Source organism: Ipomoea nil, unplaced genomic scaffold, assembly GCF_001879475.1.
Source record: "Ipomoea nil cultivar Tokyo-kokei standard unplaced genomic scaffold, Asagao_1.1 scaffold2705, whole genome shotgun sequence".
Taxonomy (NCBI): domain Eukaryota; kingdom Viridiplantae; phylum Streptophyta; class Magnoliopsida; order Solanales; family Convolvulaceae; genus Ipomoea; species Ipomoea nil.
The window spans coordinates 1,749,290-1,763,470 of NW_017619133.1; the positions used below are offsets into that span (position 1 = coordinate 1,749,290).

Consider the following 14,181-nt stretch of genomic DNA (forward strand, 5'->3'; position numbering starts at 1 on the left):
TCCATCCAACCAAGCACCCCCTTATAGATTACAATAGTATATATAGAAAATTACACTTTTGGTCCTATGACTATAGAGGGCGTGTTAATTTCAGTACTTAACTTTAAAAACTAACAATTTAGTCTCGTAACTACGCAATTTTTAACACATTTGGTCCTCCCGCCAAATCATCCGCGAATTTTGTCGGAAAAATATAAACTATTTTTAATTATGGGGGCTAATTGGTCATTTCAGCTCTTCCTTCTTCTTCATTCTTCTTCTTGCACAGAGTTGCAGTGATGGTCGCATAACTGAATGGTTAATTGTACCATTCATCCGATCCCCATGTGCGAATTGCGATGGAGAGCAACGTCGGCGTTTACTACTCCCACAATCTGCCCACAGTAATGGTGACCACCGACGACGGAGTGGACACTCTTAGCATCCTCGTCTCCACTAATCGCTTCAACGTCCTCGTTTGCGCTCCCGACTCCGAGAAATCGGCAAAGGCTTTTGTCAATGGCGTTACCTCTGTCTCTCTATCATATGACTGGGTTCATAGAAACAGCAGTCTTCATGACTTGACACTAGCCGCTCAGGCTTTCATACCCATCATTACTGCTATCTTGGGTGATATCAAGAATCAAACTTATCCCCTTAATTGCTTTCTCAATATTACTGTGCCAACCGATGTTGTGAACCACAAGGGTTATCGCCTCACTAAGCAAGGCAAAGGTTTCATCAGAACTGGGTGGAAGCAAGTTACTTGTGAAGCAAAAGGAGGGAAGATGTTATCAACTATGACTATGGACATGACTCCAACACAAACTACACAACAAAGTGTTGTTAGCACTAGCACTTAGGAGGATCAGTTTCTATTCACTAGAGAAGTGAGGTTACTTTCCCTTAATTAGCTTTTCTTTTTTCACACACTATGTCGCTACAACTCGGTGCAAGAAGGAAGAAGAAGGAAGAGCTGAAATGACCAATTTTCCCCCATAAGTAAATATTTAAAAATAGTTTATACTTTTTCGGCCAAATCTCGCTGGTGATTTGGCCTGGAGGACCAGATGTGTTAAGAATTGAATAGTTACGGGATTAAATTGTTAGTTTTTTAAAGTCAAGTACTGAAATTAATACGCCTCCTATAGTCATAGGACCAAAAGTGTACTTTTCTCATAGTATATATATTCGAGGGTAGGGATGGCAATGGGTTGGGTGTTGGTCGGGGAGGGCTACATCCATCACCCGACCCACCTTATATTTTCTCCACCCACCTTCACCCCAACTCGCATCGGGTGGACTTTTTCAAAATCCACCCCCACCCCATCGGGTGCGGTTGCCCACTACGGATATCCACCACATATAATCTTATTATTATTTTTTCAAAAAATAATATTTAAATTACCTACACATAATAAAATAATAAAATTCATTAGTTATATAAAACATAAAATAATAAAAATATTTAAATATAATAACTAAACTGTTAATTTTAAAAAATAAACTTAGTATTTTAGATATAAAAATAGTAAAAATTTACATGAAGTTATAAAAACTTTTATAAATACTACATGGTGGGTCGGGTGGGGTTCTAGGCGGGTTTTGTACATAGAACCCGAATTCAACCCGACCCACAGCGGGTTTATGTTTTAAAGACCCACCCCGACCCACCACCCACTACCCCCTAAAAAAATTCGATCCATGCGGGGTGGATTCAGGTGAATATCCATAGGGCGGATTGAAATTGTCATCCCTAATTCGAACACTCAAATATACTATTTAGCAAACTAGAACAAAGGCAGAACACTCTTTATTTTAGGAAGAGTGAATGCAAAATTTAGAGAGTGTTTAAACAGTAGTACGAAAGAGAAAGATAAAAGAGAGTTTTTCAGTGTTGCAAAAAATTAGCACTAATGACATTCAAAATTTTAATTTAAAATTCAAAACTATAACCCACACTTAAATTTGAAATAACACTTGAGGTTACAACCGTTACATATTATACTTTTAGTTTTAAAATCGGAGTTAAAAATTATAACTCCTAACACTTATAAGAATTTAATCACCCCAGTAAATTTTAACAAATCGCAAAACGGAAGAGGTTACACAACTGTAGAGACTACTATTTTGGAAGATCATAACTTAGCTCATAGGTCACTTGCCAAACCAATTTGGTAAAATCTTGATTTGTCTGTGTTGTCAATTTTCGGGCAAAGATTTAACGTAGTTAGACTCAAGATTTTTTGAAATTTGATTTTAACCCCTCCCTCCCTTGCAAAGAGAGAGAGAGAGAATTTATATGTTACACAATTTAAACTTTTTAAAAATTATAATTGTATTTATACTAATACAACTCACATGCTTTCTGAATATGAGGTAAATGTTATTTAAAAGTCTTTTCAAACTCTATTTTTCTAATTCAATGATACATTTTTAGAATCAATTTATTATTTATCAATTATCTGTTTTAAATATATAATATATCAAATTAAATATCTCACTTAAAAGAACACAAATTTAATTTGACCCTACTCAAATTAAAACTGAACATCACTCAAAATATTGCATCAAAATAATCATTTAAATACCATTTTAACTAATTTTTCTTTAGAAAATTCAAGCCCACCATCATCATCAAATCATTAATTCTAATGAATATAGAGTTGTTCCTTATTAGATATCCGAAACTCGAACTTGATAGCACTCCTTTATTAGAAAATTCAAGCCGACCATCATCATTAATTCTAATAAAGCTATCCCTATAGAATGAAACTAACCACTATCAAGTTTGCTGTAATACGTACTACATCGAATTGACATTATATAAATCCTACCTAGATCCAGCTATGTTGTCCATTCACAAACAGTACCTAGAAATGACACTAATCAATTAACAAAGATAACCAATTATTGTTGTCATTAGGCATATTGAGCCGTTTAACTTATACCATTAATTATATAGGCCGTTAACATTTTTTTATTTTTCATAAAAATTGTTACTTGTACTTAGGATGTGTTTGGTTGATAGGTTTTGCTCATAAGAATGGGTATGAAAGTGATTGTTATTGTTTGGTTGATAGGTTTTTGAAACACTATTATGAGTTTCGAATACCCCATAAATTAAAAAATACATACCCAAATAAAATAAGGGTTTCATTCCCTTATTCATTCTCAAGCACTACTATTATTAATCATTCTCATTCCACCCTACTACCAAACATGTTAAATACTTTCACCAAAACCCATTACCATTACCAAGTATTTGATATCCATTTTGATTCTGATTCCCATGTGCGAACCAAACACACCCTTACTCTTTTGGATGCGGCAAATTATCTGTGGACCCGGGTCCACCTTGTAAGGTGGATCCGAGTCTACCTTGCAAGGTAGACCCCGATCCAAATGTACATAATTTATCTTTTAAAAATTCACGATTTGTATACCACAAACACACAATGTTAACATAAGTAATTGATTACTTTGTTTTGTATTCACAAGTTCCTTTCGAATACTACAGTCACACAATACTGTATTCACAAATTCTCTGTGTTTTAACTTAAGGGGATGTATTCTATAATGACTTTCATAGAATTTTTAAGACTTTTATGAACTTTAAAAATTTGGAGGTATTCAATTCAAACTTTTAGGGAGTCTTTAAAAGTCTGAACAATCAAGATTTTTAAAGAGTCTTTAAAAGTTGGGTGGTATTCGATTAAGACTTTTAAAGAGTCTTTAAAAGTCATGCGGTATTCAAAAAGTTATGAACTTTGTAGAGTTTTAATTTTAGGACTTTTATAGACTTTTCATTCTCAAATATAAATAGTTAAAATCCAACCATCAATCCCAAGATTTCAAAATTTTCTTTCTACCAACTCTGAATGTTTTCTCTCTCTCTCTCTCTCTCTCTCTCTCTCTCTCTCTCTCTCTCTCTCTCTCTCTCTCTCTCTCTCTCTCTCTCTCTCTCTCTCTCTCTCTATTAAAACTCTATTTTTTCCCTATTTAAACTTTATAAACCTATCTAAATTCAATAGAATTATTTTTTTCCCTTCGTTATCCTATATTTTCTTCATACCTAAACTCTACCAATTTTTTCTCTCTTCTAAACTATACAATCTTCTTCTAAAAATTTAAAATAATATTATTTTTACTCCATTATTGCTTGTTTATTTTTTTTAATCTTTTTTTTTTATGTTTATATTCGTAAATATTTTTTTTAACAACAGGTTACTATGAATAGCAAACTACTGTTCACAACAACAATTTAGGACTGCAAACAGTAACACATTGTTGTTGTTCGCAGCCTCAAATTACTATTATTCTAAATAATAGTTTTTGTCTAATGCCTAGCAATATATTAAGTATAATTTTTATATATATATATATATATATATATATATATATATATATATATATTATTAATATTTTTTTTATTTTATGCAACTTGTAATTATATTTTTAAATATTTTATTTGATCAATTCTTTTACTATAAATTTTAGTGTTCAATATTGTTATGAATTTCTAATGAATGTTTTTTTTTTGATTCTTATTAATAATATATAAGTAATTAGCATATAAGTCTCAGCATACTATGGATAAAAATAATAATGTTGAGAATGTTGATGTGGGTGAAGAACTATATAATAAGAAGAATTTTATGATATATTATAACATGTTTTGTAAGAAAATTATAAATGATAAGAATTGAAATCATTTAAAGTTTGTAAGGATGTATTTAATTTAGAATTTCAATGACTTCTATAGACTTTTTAAAATAAAAAGTTGATAAAAGTTTTTTAAAATAAGGATTATTATTTTCTGTAGAAAAATGTAGAGATAGGCTCATGTTTGGTGTAGGATTTTTATCGACTGCCTATCTCTAAACAACATTCATTTTGGGATTTGATCCCTTGCAATCCCTCCCCTTACTCCCCTCACACAAGAGAGAGCCTCTATACTATACAATTTGTTAAATTTTAAAAGAGTTCTTGTATAAATAGTGGGGCAAATCATCTTCCCAAACCAATGTGGGACAAAAACTTCACTTTTTCCCTTCATTTTGCCAACTTAATGGGTCTACTTTGAGAATCAATATCTCATTCACCCATTATCCGTTTTGAGTGTACAATATATCAATCTCTTCGTCTGACTACGAAGAACCCGAATCCACTTTGACCCGACTCAATTCGGAAGTGAACCCCACTGATAATTGTACCACAAAATAGCCACTTAACATGTCATTTTTTGCCATTTTAAGCTATTTTTTTTCAACATTTTTAAAGTCTTTAAAACTCTATGAAAGTCATGATTGAATACACCCCCCCCCCCCCCCCCCCCCCCTCTTAGAAACACAATGTATATTCTAAAAGCCACAATTTATACGTCGTTTAGAATTAAGGTTCACCTTGTAAGGTAGACCCTAGAATTAGAGTTCACCTTGTAAGGTAGACCTTGGTTCATGGTAAAATAACTCTTTGGATGCTTGCAGGATTGCAAGCAAATGCTTAGATGATCGTGCATTGCTTCAGAGAATATAACAGAACTATGTTGCTGATTTTTTTAGCCAAAGAATCTCATGTTGAGAATTTTTCACAAATTATTATTGGGAGAATAAATGAATTATTTTGGGATTTGATTTGTAACCATGGGTGCCCGGGATAACTTATATATCATACAATTTAAACTCCTTTTAAAAAGTGAAATTGTATATATATTAGTGTGAACTCACATTCATTTTTCAATATTGAACAAAAGTACGTTACTTCCAAGTTTTCCAACTCCATTTTTATCTATTTTGAGTGTATAATATGTCAAATTAAACATCTTACTTAAAAGAATCCGAATTCACTTTAACTTACACAAATCAAAAGTGAACCCTGTTAAAAATTAAATCAAAAATAACTAGTTTAATGTCATTTTAGGGTAATTTTTTCTTTTTCTAATATCTCATCAATGGTCTTAGGGGACTGGTCCCCTTTGTCTCCCCTTTCGGCATATTATTTTAAAAGATCGGCATGGTATTCTTTTGTCTAAGAAAACTTCAATTATATCTTAAATTTTGCGAGGTGCCCTTTGATGGATATATACCCAGCATAGATACTTGGTCAGTACCACCTAGCAAGCAGTTAGGCATGGTACTCACTTGAGCTCGATAATAAGCATTCGAGATGTGACCAATCAGCCTTAGCTCCCTAAATCATCCTTCCATAATCTTCCCATCTCATTAATTAAGACGTTAAATCCCATTAACCACCAATTAATTACCCATAAATCCTATTTAAATACCCATAAATACCCCATTATTGTAGGTTTACTCACCATTTATTCTTCTACTACAAAAGAAGAGGAAAAAAGACAAGAAGGAGGGTTGAATCTTCAGATAACCATGCCATCCTCAATCATCCAGGAGTGATCTCTACAACTCTCTCTGGCTCCTCATGAATAAAAACATCTACTACATCAACATCTACCCAAAATTACCTCTCTTCCTCCCTAAAATTCTATCAAAATATCCCATGCCTGAGAGCTCTATACAAAATTGTATTTGAACAAAATTACCTACAAAATATAGTGAAATTTGGCTTGGCACTGCCCAAAAAGGTCCGTGGTTTTCATCGTTCGGTTTCCATGTTAAAATTGTCATATCTTCTCTTTCTTTCTTTCTTCTGCAATTACTTATATTTTGTTAATTCATCAATCGGTTATGTTGGCCCGCGGAGTGACTACCTGGGTCACAAAATCAACATTGACATCATCTGTGTGGAACGCGACTAAAAGTTACGCGCCTCTGTCAATTCCACCGTGACTAAAAGTTGTGTGCCTGTCGGAGAAGCAATATGCCATCAACGTCTCCATCCAGTTGTTGGGAAATTGCAGAAAAATGTCGTAGCTTTCGGCTATTTTGTTGTGGGCTGGGCAACAGAAAAGAAAAGAGAATCTGTGACGTGTACGAGACACTACCAAAGCTTTCGACTGGTTAACACAGATATGTTGCATTCTATGACGTGTACGAGCTTTCGACTGGTTAACATAGATATGTTGCATTCTGTGACGTGTACGAGCTTTCGACTGGTTAACATAGATATGTTGCATTCTGTGACGTGTACGAGCTTTCGACTGGTTAACATAGATATGTTGCATTCTGTGACGTGTACGAGCTTTCGACTGGTTAACATAGATATGCTGCGTTCTGTGACGTGTACGAGACACTACTCAGACGAAGAGAAGATGAATCGAAAGTGTGTTCTGAATCCCATGATATAATAGCACAATGGCAGTAGCCCACATATGTGGGGTTCCCCCTTATTTTTCCTTCCATAATAATTCAAATGCTCTAAATGGGTTGTTGAATAAAAGGGAAGAAAAGGTTCCTTGTAAAAGAAATGTGGGACAAAAGTTATAGGAGAAGTCACTCCTACACATAGTTTAATGTAAACTCCAACAATTTGCCAGGAACATTTCGCCATTGCAGGTGTGCCCTTGCATGTATGCCACTACCTGGTAAAGTTGGAGGAAATGTGGAGCGCTTGAGCAAACTTTGATCTCTAAGGTAAATTATTTATCATTCCAAAGCATGTTGGTATAATAAGGAGAATTTTTGGCCTCGCATGCATGCATTATTTCTTGACAAAATTAAAGAATGGTTGGAGGCCTTTAGAGTGGACCTCTGTGGGAGCACCAGCCTGGTGTTCGGCTGCGAAGGTAAAGAATTCTAGAAAGTAGTCAGGTAGCAACAAGGCGGGGATCTAGCAGTAATTAGCACATTACACGATTGAGGGATTCAATCAAACATGATATGCAGGTGAGAACCGCCCTGAAAGATGGGTGAGAGTATGGGAATATGTTCAGCAAGAAACGGGTGAGTGGGTTAGGAACGCTGCATAAGCGGCTCCAAGAGTGAGAAATGTAAAAGCACATATTCTTCTATTACAAAAGAAGAGGAAAAAATACAAGGAGGGTTGAATCTTCATATAACCATGTCATCCTCAATCATCCAGGAGTGATCTCTACAACTCTCTCTGGCTCCTCATGAATCAAAACATGCACTGTACTACATCAACATCTACCCAAAATTACCTCTCTCTTCCTCCCTAAAATTCTATCAAAATATCACATGCCCGAGAGCTCTATATAAATTGTATTTGAACCAAATTACCTACAAAATATAGTCAAATTTGGCTAGACACACCCAAAAAGGCTCATGATTTTCACGGTTTGATTTCTACGTTAAAATTGTTGTGTTTTCTTTTTCTTTCTTCTCAAATTACTTATATTTTGTTAATTCAATCGCTTATGTTGGCCCGCGGAGTGACTACCCGAGTGACAAAACCAACACCCTTCATCTTTTTCTAAAAATAAGAAAATAAAAAGAGTACTTTGGAAGAATGACCAGGGATCGAGTCTCACCAACGGCAGGGTGGGAGCTACCTCTCAAAGTGAGGGGGGTTCCTTGTGCGCAGTGAGCACCGGTCTAGCCTCTGTGGTTCATGTTCAGTTGAGTTATTATGATTTACATCCTCCCAAATGTTCTGTCGGGTCGGAGTGTGGGGGGCCCTTAGGGTTGGAGTTCAGCCTTTTGGAAGAAGAAAATAAAAAGAGTAAATGGTCAAGTATATAGATGTATGGACAATTGGAATTGTTTCCTTTTCAGGTTCTCTAAAAACAGAGAAAGTCAACTTAAGTTGGAAATAATAGGCATGTGCTAAGGGAGGCACAAGAAGTCAACATAAGTTGGAAATATTAGGCATGTGCAGGCACAAGCATGGAACTGGACAATATTTTAAACCATATGCACCACCATTTATTTGAGGATTTCTATTCTTTTTTCTTTTTTTTTTTTTTTTCAAATCAGTAACATGATTATACGTGTATAAGTTATTGACTCTTTAAAACAAAGAAATTCAATTTTAGTAATGTCATGCATGTGCTAAACTAGTTACACCTAAACCATAAGACTGGAACAAAATAACGAATAACAGACTAAGTCTTAACAATATATATATATATATATATATATATATATATATATATATATATATATATATATATATATATATATTGGTTCCTGTGAGAACAGGTCTTCCCGTGCGGCATACACCATTAGGTATGCATAAATGCACCATACAGTGTTTGAGAATACACCAGAATGAAATGTCAAAAAATGCACCAAAAAAAAAAAAAAAAAAAAAAAAAAAAACACCACACATAATGGTGTATTTTCGAACATTGTGTTGTCCATTTATGCATACCTAACGGTGTATGCCGCACTAACCGCACGGGAAGACCTGTTCTCAACCTGACCCTATACATATATATATATATATATATATATATATATATATATATATATATATATATATATATATATATATATATATATATATATATATATATAAACACACGCACTTAAAAACACACGCTTTATGTAAAATGTAAGGATTAGTCTCATTCGTCTATTTAGGTTAATCAAGTGCTAGAAATTAAAGAAAAATATGGTGCATTACTATAATTACAATAGTGCATTTGGAAATGTTTAATATTGCATCCACAAATAACTAACAATGCACCCAAAATCTATAATAGTACACAAAAATGTGTCATTGATTATTTATAAATGCACCATCATAGTCACAAAAATGTCACCGCATTTTTTTTTTTTTTTGTTAATTTCCATACCTCAATCAATATAAAGAATTGTGTTACTTATTATATATTTATATGTCATGTCATCAAATAAAATATTGACTCAAATGACATTTTTTCCTTAATAGGATGAATATATAATTACTTTCATTTTAAATCAATCAACAATAAACTATAATAAGCGTACGACAAATCGACAATATATCTAAATAAATGTGTGAAAAGCATAAAATAAAACATTTCACTTTCAGTAGAAATTAACCTCCTTAAGTTTCATGAAACCTTAAATTAAACCATGCTTGTGACATAAGGTGGAATCGCTCACCCAAACGCCCCCAAAGTTTGTGGAGCTTAAGATTAATCATGGTGACTCAACTGGTCAATCTCTTCATTTTGAGAAATTAGTCTCCCACTGACACTGGTGAGACTTAATCCTTAAATAAATTTCACCATGCAACCAATTGAACTGGCCATGCAACAAAAATTATATTAAACCATGCTAATCCCACAAAGTCGTTGTCAATAGTTACATCATACATGTTCCCGGCCACTCTATTTCACAATGCTTTACTAAATTACGTATTTTAATATGATTTCAATGTTTGAAGTAAACCACCCGTAAATGTCTATAAGAAAAGTTTGCAATATATATATATCAAGGTCAAAAACTCATGTATATATGGCAATTTATATGATGGATCAAGGTCCACATAGCATTATAGATCATGAATTGAAACAACAGATATAGAATTCATATTCGTAAGGTACAAAATTGCGTAACACAAAACACAAAAAATCACAACATAAAACACATAGCATAGCACTATGGACCCAGCTAGATTGAAATGACGAGTTACAGAATTCATACTCATAAGGTACAAAATTTCATAACACAAGACACAATAAATCATAACACAAGACACATACACATGTTATATATTTACTTATTTTTCAAATTTGATTTAGGTACATAAATTTTGTTCATAAGCACACAATTTCACAACACAAGACACATAAATTCTAGGTACAAAATTCATACTCATAAAGTACATAATTTCATAACAGAAGGCACAAAAAGTCATAACACAAAATACAAACACATGAACTAGGGTCCATAGTGCGACGCTGAAAACGCTGCCTCCCAAGACTGCACATTGTCAGAATCATTGTGCATGGGGGCACAGAAACCAAAGACACACCCCACGGCTCAATTATTTCAGAAGCAGTATCCTGTGCACTCAAAACAGAAGAAAAGGGATAAACAGTTTCATCAAATCGAACATGTCGACTGATGAACACCTTGTTAGTACGTAGATAAGTCCAAACAACGATAGTCACGGAACGACTCCGGATAATCTAGAAAAACACACGAAGTTGACCGAAACTACAATTTATTTTGATTGTAGGGACACAACAAGGGAAAACACAAACAACCGAAAACCCGTAAGAATGAATAAGACATATGAGAACGATGAAGCTGAAAATGCGGGCTCTCATTCCCTAAGACTCGAGTAGGCATTTTATTGATTAAATATACCACGGTCTCAAACGCGTAGTCCCAAAAACGCGAAGGGATAGACACCTGAGCCATCAAAGTCAAACCAGTTTCAACTATATGACGATGTCTATGCTCTACCCGACCATTTTGCTCATAGGTATAGGCACACGACTGCCTATGATTAATACCCAGAGAAATGAAAGTACGCCACCGTCTGCTAAGGTCGACGCCACTGCCGACGCCACGCAATGGAGCCATCGACATAGACAAGTAATCCTTGGCCACGGAGAAAAGGGATCAATTTGGTACGCCAAAATAAATAATTCCTAGTAGTCAGCTTAATCGAAACGAACTGATGAGCCGACGTCAAAGAATTGCTAGCCACAATAAGAGCTACCATTTCGAAGACAGTCCGTTCCGACGAAGCGTCGACAGAGCTGTCATGAGGGGCGAAACGTTATCCATAGGAGAATCCTGAACTACTGATACCAGATGAGGATGGGATATTTGTGATTATCATTAACAATAGAAGAATACAGAGTATACAAGGTTACAATAAAAAAATCCTAATATAAGACTACTAATATAGTCATAATAGTGTGAACCTTGGTCCATGGTATAACGATGGTGTATATATCTAATTAAATTAATTTTTTTTTTATGAGTAGACCATATTATGGATCTCTTACCGTGAGATGAGTCAAATATGAATAGAAATGTAATACTTATGATGAAAAATGTAAAACTAATTAGAAATAAACTAATTGTTACTTATGAGGGTCGAGGGAAAGTGTGATACTTTTGAAGAAAAATATAATAATTTTAAATCAAAATGGAATATTTAGGGTTGAAAGGTTATTTAAGGAAAAAAAAAAAAGGAGTAAAATTTCATTTTTGTCATAGATTTTTAGGTGACAATCCACTTTTAGCTTCTTCTTCTTCTTTTTTTTTTTTTTTTCAGAACATCCTCCTTTGGTCCTATTATTATTGTGGCATGTCCATGTTTGGTCCTCCATCAACAAAATCGTTTAAATTCTGTAAAATACAAGGACATTTAGGTATTTAATTATGATTTTTTTAAATAAAAATATAGCGGATCACCCACTTTGTATTAAAAAAAAAATGATCGACTAAAAGTGGATGACCAAAAATGATTATACCACAATAATATTAGGACCAAGGGAGATATTCTAATATAGAATGACTGAAAGTGGACTGTCACCTATAAATTTAGGACTAAAAATAGAATTAACTTTAAAAAAAAAAGATAATATTAATCAAGATAAATTAATTGATTATTACTTACGAGGGAAATGTAATACTTATGAGAAAAAAGTGTGATACTAATCATGAATAAATTAATTATTACTTATAAGGGAAAATGTATTATTTATTAAGAAAAAGAGTAAATACCAGCCAAGGTCCCTCGAGTTTGGTAGTTTTGCCACATATAGTCCTAAACTTTCGTAATACCATCCGTGGTCATCCGAGTTTCGAAATCTGACCTGCTGTTGTCCTCCCGTTACTTTCTTCCGTATACGCCGTCTAAAGTAGGGATAGAATATATACACCCACAGATGACAACACGGCAAAACAAACAAAAACATATATGTTTATGGACATGTTCACACGCAAAGTAGACATGGGAAAGCGACGACACATGACTCTAATTGTGGACTGAGCAGAAACAAAGCAAAAGAAAAAAAAAAAAAAAAAAAAACTCCTCTCGCTATTTTGGAGCGGTCTCCTTTGTCGACGAATGCAGTGAAGGCGACCACAATTGCTATGGCGAAGAAAGAGACACACTCCGGTGACACGGCTCACCGACGACCTCTGTTTCATAGACGAACACAACAACAGAGTTGTGCCGGAGCAACACCCTGTGGCGACGACTTTCCGATGATGGTGGCTGGCAGTGAGGGTCAGAGAAATGGACAATGACAGAATACACATATGGAGTGAAAGATATCTGGCAGTCTGTTTTTCTTTCAAACAATAAGCCAATTCATTTAATCTGTCCCTTGTTTCCTTATAAAGATTGGTGGGTTGACCGTTCTGAATAGCGCATTTTTTAGGCTCCCAGTAATATGATTGCAACCAACGAAGTGCCCATAAATGGAACTATACTCTTTCCTCCCTGGCAATAATCAACGATTTTCCTCAATCCATCTTCGATTTTCTTTTCCGACGCTGGCAGTCGGTTTACCGGTATCCTGAACCGGTGGTCGTCTCCGCCTTCCCTAGACAATCATGGTGATAGGTGACCCTCCCCCAGAGCCTCCAGAAACTGATGAAAAGATCGTTCGACACTGTCTTGAAGAATTGCGCAGTGCTGGATTCTCGATTCTCCCCTCAGTGATTACACGACTGGAGACTAGCGATCAACCACCGGCGTCGTTGCAATTTCTCTCTTCACTAATCCAGTCCAATCGTGAGGTGAATTGCTGTCATTCTCAAATAGGGGCTCGTCAAGATGGAGATCGACATGGGCTTCCGAGGGGAGCTGCGGTGTCCCGCGCCGCCTTTGGAGAAGAGCGGCGAGTCTGGATTTTTACATTTCATACACTAATTTGGGATTTTTAATGTCAGAATGTTTTAATTTGTTTTAAGGAAAATTACTATTCTATCCCTACTTTAGACGGTGTAGACGGAAGAAAGTAACTGGAGGACAACAGCAAGCCAGATTTCAAAACTCGGAGGATCACGTATGGTATTACAAAAGTTTAGGACTATATGTGACAAAACCACCAAACTCGAGGGACCTTGGTTGGTAGTAATTCTTATGAGAAAATGTAATACTTCTAGCAGGGCGTTTTGTTGGAGGGAGGGAATTACGTGGGAAAGAAATTGCAATTCCATGGGAGATGAATTATTGGGAATAAAGTTGGAATTTAAATTTCAATGTTTGGTTTATAGGAATAAAATTACTTGGAATTTCAATTCCAATGTTTGGTATACATGGGAATTGAAAGGGAATAAGTGGTATAAAGTCCAAAATGCCTTTTGTTGTTGTGGGTATCAATTTTAAGTTTAAAAAAAGGGAGGGGTAATTTTGTCTGAT

General features: G+C 34.7%; 1 long non-coding RNA gene across 1 annotated transcript; it reads left to right on the forward strand.

Moving 5' to 3' along the window:
• Nucleotides 1–532: 532 nt before the first annotated feature.
• Nucleotides 533–11,294, forward strand: LOC109156425. The gene is made up of 3 exons (XR_002050026.1): nt 533–850; nt 1,802–1,806; nt 11,284–11,294. It is a non-coding gene; the product is annotated as an uncharacterized LOC109156425 (long non-coding RNA).
• Nucleotides 11,295–14,181: the final 2,887 nt, after the last annotated feature.